The sequence below is a fragment of the Falco punctatus genome (assembly GCF_963210335.1).
Source record: "Falco punctatus genome assembly, chromosome: 6".
NCBI lineage: Eukaryota > Metazoa > Chordata > Aves > Falconiformes > Falconidae > Falco > Falco punctatus.
In genome coordinates this window covers 25939942-25946784 of record NC_137585.1, presented here as the reverse complement: position 1 = coordinate 25946784, position 6843 = coordinate 25939942, and positions in this window count along the sequence as shown.

Here is a 6843-nt window from a genome sequence, read left to right as displayed (position 1 = left end):
ACAAACTGCTCCAGTGTGGGTCCCTTCCATGGAGTACAGTTCTTCAGGAGCAGACTGCTCCAGCATGGGTACCCCCATGGGGTCACAAGTGCTGCCAGCAAACCATGCTCCTCATGGGCTTCTCTTTCCATGAGGTCATAGGTCCTGCCAGGAGCCTGCTCCAGCATGGACTGTCCACTGGGTCACAGCCTCCTTCAGGTGCATCCACCTGCCCTGGTGTGGGGTCCTCCACAGGCTGCAGGTAAATCTCTGCTCCACCACGGACCTGCTGCACACAAATAGTACAAATATGTGCACATGTTTTATAAATATGTAATGGCAGAGGTGTTTAATTGTGAGCAATGTCCCTTGTGTGCAGTATGAGCTAATCAACAGCCACAAGCTATATGTGCATTTATAGCTTCGGCATGTACTTACATCCATCAACCAGGTATCTTTTTTGTGCTCTTCTACTAACCTGTCATAAGGGCAGGATTCCTCCATAGATGTAGGGATACCTCCAAGGGGAAGAGTATCCCCTAGTGTGGGCATATAATTAAATTATATTGATATCAAATTATTAATAAATTGTAATGTTTTGTTAGTAGTTTGACAATTAGAACAAATGAATTGTTACTGGTTATTTCAAGTAATAAACATTTTTGAATGCCCTGCTAAACACTTTGTTAAGTACCAGCAAGTTCTTCGTTTAAATGAGGAAATTACCACTACAAGATGAATGAGATGACTGGAAGTTTACCACAAGAAACACTAACTAGGGGAAAGGTAATTCTGATGGGGAGATTGCAACCACCAACTCACTGACCACCGACTCAAGAGATCCCTCAGACTCAAAAAGAAGCTGAGACTGAGCTTGCAGACTAATTAACGTAAGAAGTGAGAGAATTGCTTAACAAATAGGAAACAGAGTACAAAGTATTGAAAGTTATGTAACTTGTAACCAATGAAGGCTGATGTCCTTGTTTGCTGAACTGTATAAATATCATAAAGTGTTGACAACTGGAGAGCTAGGCAGTTGTGGGTGATCACCTAGCTCCCTACTTAGCACAAAACAGAATAAAGGAATAAAAATACCTCAACTTGGCATGTGGATTGGTGCTGAGCACCAGGTAATGAACCTGCCTACAGGACAGTAATACAGATCCTAGAAAATTAGCATGTGGAGTGGTCACATGTGGTCTCCCTGGTAGAAATCATTGCTGTAAATGTTTCCATTTCCAGTGTGTGGCTGCCTGAGCTACCCCTGTATTGGCCCTAACACAATCATCAGTAACCCACCCATGAATAGGCATGAGGGTGTATACAGTCACACTGTCTGGGCCCGTGATTCTTTCAGGTTCTTACAGTGTCCAAACTACAGCTAAAATTTGTTTTTCCATCAGGATATAATATATAGCGGAGCCTCGTAATGCCTTAGACCAAAATCCTACAGATTCTTCCCAATTTTTTCAGCCCAGTCATCTGCCACGATTCCTATGAGACTGTATCATCGAGAATAGTTACTTCTAATTCAAAGGGACATTCTTGTCTAGGAGTGTATAATTGCACACGCTCAATCAAAGCCTTTGATACCTGCAAAAATGCTTTTTGTTGTTGCTTGGTCCACTGCCAAACAACCTTCTTCCTAGTTAATTTCTGCAGAGGGCACATTAATACTACCAGATGTGGGATAAAAGTTCTCCAGTAAGGTCTGTAGCTGTTTTACTGTGGTTGGTACAGGAAATCACTGGACTGTTTGCTGTTCCTTATTTGGTATTTCTCCAGTCTGTCCATGCCAAACTGTTCCCAAGAATTGTACAGTAGCACTAGGGCCATGAATTGTCTTTGGATTAATAGCCTTGGTCCTGTATATGCACTTTAAGTGATTTGGCAGCTGCTTCAATTTCTTCTTGTAGCTTTGCCATAATCAATAGATGATCAGTATAATGGTAACCAGTAATGGTACCTGACCGTAATGCTACATCATTTCGTGGCAAATGGACGGACTGTGTATCCCTGAGGCAATACTTGGGAAGTATATTGCTTTTGTTGCCAGGTAAAGGTAAACTGGGTTTGGTTTCTGAAGCAATGGCTATCGAAAAGAAAGCATTAGCAACATCTATCACCACCTTCCAGGGTTGTAAATTTTTGCTAATTTTTAATGTGAGAGTAACTACAGCTGGTTCTGTAACTGCAAGTGGAGGGGTAACTTTATTCAGTTCTTTATAATCTACAGTCATTCTCAAAGTGCCAGCCAGTTTTTGAACAGGCCAAAAAGGATTATTAAAAGCAGTCATGGTTTCCTTAATGATTCCCACTTTTTGAAGTGCCTGAATGGTTTGAGTAATTTCCTCCTCCCCCTGGAATACGATATTGTTTTACAGTTACCACCTTGGCAAGCAAGGATCCCACTTCAAGAATCCATACAAGATGGTTTTAAATTGAATAGTGAATTCGACTTGCAAAGCCCCAAAGCAGAAGCAACCATTTAAAGTTTCAACTGTTTGTCCTGACAACACATCAATACCCAAAATATATTCTTTAATCTGGGAAATTCACACTGTCATGGTGAATGGAATGGCATTTCCTATCGTTAATGTAGTCTTAGCTCAGAGAGCAGAGATTGGATTTCCCCCTAAATCCACAGGATCTGTGATGTGGCTTCTTTATTATTAATATTACTATGTAATGCAGTAACTTCAGCTCCACTATCCACCAGAATACTGGTATGCTACTTAGGATAGTTCATACAAATTTCAACACATGCTTCTGGCAGAGCTAATGTAGCCAAAGTGGCCACGGTGGTCCAGTGCTCAATGCCTGGTCACTCCAGAATGCAGGGACTCTCTGACTTTTTTGTTGGCTGTGGCGTAGCTGTTCTTGAATCCTGTTGACTACACCATATGTGTGAGTCAGCAGAGACAGAACACAGGAACAACCACAAAACCACAGATGAAATGCAAGGAGTAAATTTATTTTTGTTACTTTGCCAACCAGGGGATGCCTGAAGCAGCAGCCAGGCAGAGGCACACAAACTGAGCTTGGTCCATGCTGGCAGGTCGATGACCTGCTGTTTTCACCTGTGTATCAAGGATTCACACAGGCATAGATTACCCCTGTGCTTTGATCTTCTCTGTAGCAGGGCAAGAATTTCAAGCATGTCTGATAGTGCACTTCTAAACCTATCATAGGCTTATGTTATCTAAACACAGATGTTCTGCTTGTCAGGCACACAAGGATAAACAAAATTAGTATGATATATGTGATTTTCTACACCTTAGCTGCATGTCATTTGAGCATGTTTATATTCCTCCTTGCCAATTGTTCATTGTTATCCCACAGTGCTTTGACGACTTCTTAACACAGCAGACTACTCAGGAGCTGATGAGAGGAGATGCTCTGCTGACAGTGATCCTTACAAGCAAGCTGGAGACCTAATCAGAGATGTGAAGGTTGAGGTACCCTTGAAATGGAGTTCAGGATCATGAAAGGAGGGAAGAAGGTAAAACCTGGGTTATGGTCCTGGGCTTCAAGAGGCCAGACTTTAGTTTGTTTGGGGATCTACTTGGATGAATCCATTTGATGTTGATACAAGGATTATTTACTTAAAAGAAAACAAGAAAGAATTTGAAAAACAGGATGTTAATCAACTCCTACAAATAGCTAACAAGACACAGCTTTGGAAGAGAGAATGGACACCGTAAATGCCTCAAGCTAAGAAATAACAAGATAAGCTCAAGGAGAACCAAATAGCTAATAAGACCGAACAGAAAATTACTTGAACTGTGTATGAACTATCCTAACTAGAAGATCCTCCCTCAAGCAAAGAAAGCCCCCTACTAACATTCTGGTGAGTGACCTGCTGCTCCACTTAGACACACACAGGTCTATGGGGCTGGATGGGATCCACCCAAGGGCACTGAAGGAGCTGGAGAAAGAGCTGACCAAGTCACTTTCCATCATTTATCAACAGTCATGGCTAACTGGGGACGTTTCAGAAGACTGGAGGTTAGCCAATATGATACCCATCTACAAGAAGGGCAGGAAGGAGGAGGATCTGGAAAACTACAGGCCTGTCAGCCTGACCTCGGTGCCAGGGAAGGTTAGGGAGTAGATCATCCCAAGCACCATCACGTGGAACGTGCAGGACACCTGGGGGATCAGGCCCAGTCAGCATGGGTTTAGGAAAGGCAGGTCCTGCTTGAAAAACCTGATCTCCTTCGATGACAAGACAACTGCCTAGTAAATGAGGGAAAGGCTGTGGATGTTGTCTACTTAAAGCTTAGTAAAGGCTTTGACACTGTGTCCCACAGCATTCTCCTGGGAAAAACTGGCTGCTCATGGTTTAGACGGGTGTACTCTATGCTGGGTAAAAAGCTGGCTGGGTGGTTGGGCCCAGAGAGTGTTATAAACGATAACAATTAAAACAATTTTATTTTGGGTTCAATCAATTTAGTTTGAGAAACAATAAGCAAAAACAGCGCTGGGAGCGCAGAGAACTCAATTAGTTCCACCACACGCACACCTGAGTCCTAAAAGCAGCGTCTTTTATGCCCGGATCTTGACCAATCCCTTCTCGCCGGATGTTCGTCCCGCTCTTTCCCCATGGGGCCGTTAGGGTTCGCCTTCTCCTCCTATTGGCTCTCCTTTGGCACTTTTCCAAATCTCAAGGTCTTTGTCTCCTTTGGCAGGCCTTCCCTGGCGTGGTTTCCCTTTCCTTATCTCCCTTGGCGGGCTTTTCCAGGCAGCGATTGCCTCAGGGGAAGGGGAAGCCATCACATTGTCTTAAAGGAGAACCACACGCGCCCACTCACCACAACTGTGATACAGGTCCCAGATTTACACAGGGTACAACAATTATTTTTGACATGAATCATGACTGCGTTTATCACAGTAGTGAATGGAGTTAAATTCAGTTGGCGGCCAGTCAGAAGTGGAGTTCTCCTGTGCTCAGTATTGGGGCCAGTCCTGTTTGATATCTTTATCAATGATCTGGACACAGAGATCAAGTGCACCCTCAGTAAGTTTGCAGATGACACCAAGTTGTGAGGGGAGCGTTGATCTGCTGGAGGGCAGGATGGCTCTGCAGAGGGATCTGGACAGGCTGGACCGATGGGCCGAGGCCAATTGTATGAGGTTCAACAAGGCTCAGTGCCGGGTCCTGCACCTGGGTCACACCAGCCCCACACAGCGCTACAGGCTGGGGCAGAGAGGCTGGAAAGTGCCTGGTGGGAAAGGGCCTGGGGGTGTTGGTCAACAGCCACCTGAACATGAGCCAGCAGTGTGCCCAGGTGGCCAAGAAGGCCAACAGCATCCTGGCTTGTATCAGAAACAGCGTGGCCAGCAGGACAAGGGCAGTGATTGTCCCCCTGTACTCGGCCCTGGTGAGGCTCAAATCCTGTGTTCAGCATTGGGGCCCTCACATCAAGAAAGACATTGAGGTGCTGGAGTGTGTCCAGAGAAGGGCAATGAAGCTGGTGAAGGGTCTGGAGCACAAGTCTTATGAGAAGCAGCTGAGGAAACCAGGGTTGTTTAGCCTGGAGAGGAGGCTCAAGGGGGACCTTATTGCTCTCTACAACTACCTGAAAGGAGGCTGTAGGCAGGTGGGAGTATTGGTCTCTTTTCCCAGATAACAAATGACCGGACAAGAGGAAATGGCCTCAAGTTGCACCAAGGGAGGTTTAGATTGGATATTAGGAAAAAATTCTTCACTGAACATGTGGATAAACATTAGAACAGGCTGCCCAGGGAGGTGTTGAAATCACCATGCCTGGAAGTGTTTAAAAAAACGTGTAGATGTGACATGTAAGGACATGGTTTAGTGGTGGACTTGGCAGTGCTAGGTCAACAGTTGGACTTGGTGGTCTTAAAGGTCTTTTCCAACCTAAATGATTCTATGATTCATGGTCCTGAAATTCAAGAGACTAGTCTATAGCCTGTTCAGGGATCTACCTGAATGAATCCATTGGATATGATCCCAAAGACAAGAGAGGTCCAGAGGAGCTGGTGCTTGCAGTTTTTTCCTCCCTAAGGAAATCTTCCTACAACCTCAAGAATGGTGCACACCAGTATGCAAGTAAACCTGCCAAGGTGGCAGAAGGGCCTGCATGGATGAACAAGGAGATCCTGATTGAACTCAAGCATGAAAAGGAAGTGTGCAACAGGTGGAAGCAAGGAGAGGTGACCCTGAAGGAACAGAGCCACTGTCGAAGTGTGCAAGAAAGGGGCTTAGGAAAGCCAAATGCATCTGGAGTTGATCTGGTGCAGGATGAGGTGGGCAACAAGAAGCACTTACAAGAGAAAATGTGGGCCAACTCCTGAATGGGGCTGGGACCTGGTTATAAAGGATACTGTATGGGCCACTACAGAAGGCACTAAGAAGAAGAGAAAATTATTTCAAGCAGAACTTCAGCAGAGTTTAACTGTAGATTTTATTTGTAGGGATACGTATGTTAGGATGAGTGACTGCTAAATTTGAGCATATGACATAATATTAGAATGTGCTTCCATTAACAGTGCAACCTGGATGTACTCTGCGTAACAGCTTGTTCCCACAGGAATGCGTAAAAGCATAATGCTTCCAGCAGACCTCAGCGTACCCTCTAGAACATTCAGTATTGTGCAAATAAGAGACTGATGGATTTGTTTTATTTCGAAGACTGCTGTGAAATTGTTGTGAACCCCCCCAGTCCTCAGGGCTATTTAACCACTTAGTGGAACGAGCTACACCTGCACATCATCCATGTCAATCAATCCACTGCCTCTGAAGCAAGGCCACAGCTGCATGCCATCAATGCCAATCAACCCACTGCCTTCATTCTTCTACAACCTACTTTACAATCTACCAATTGTGAAGTCTGTTTT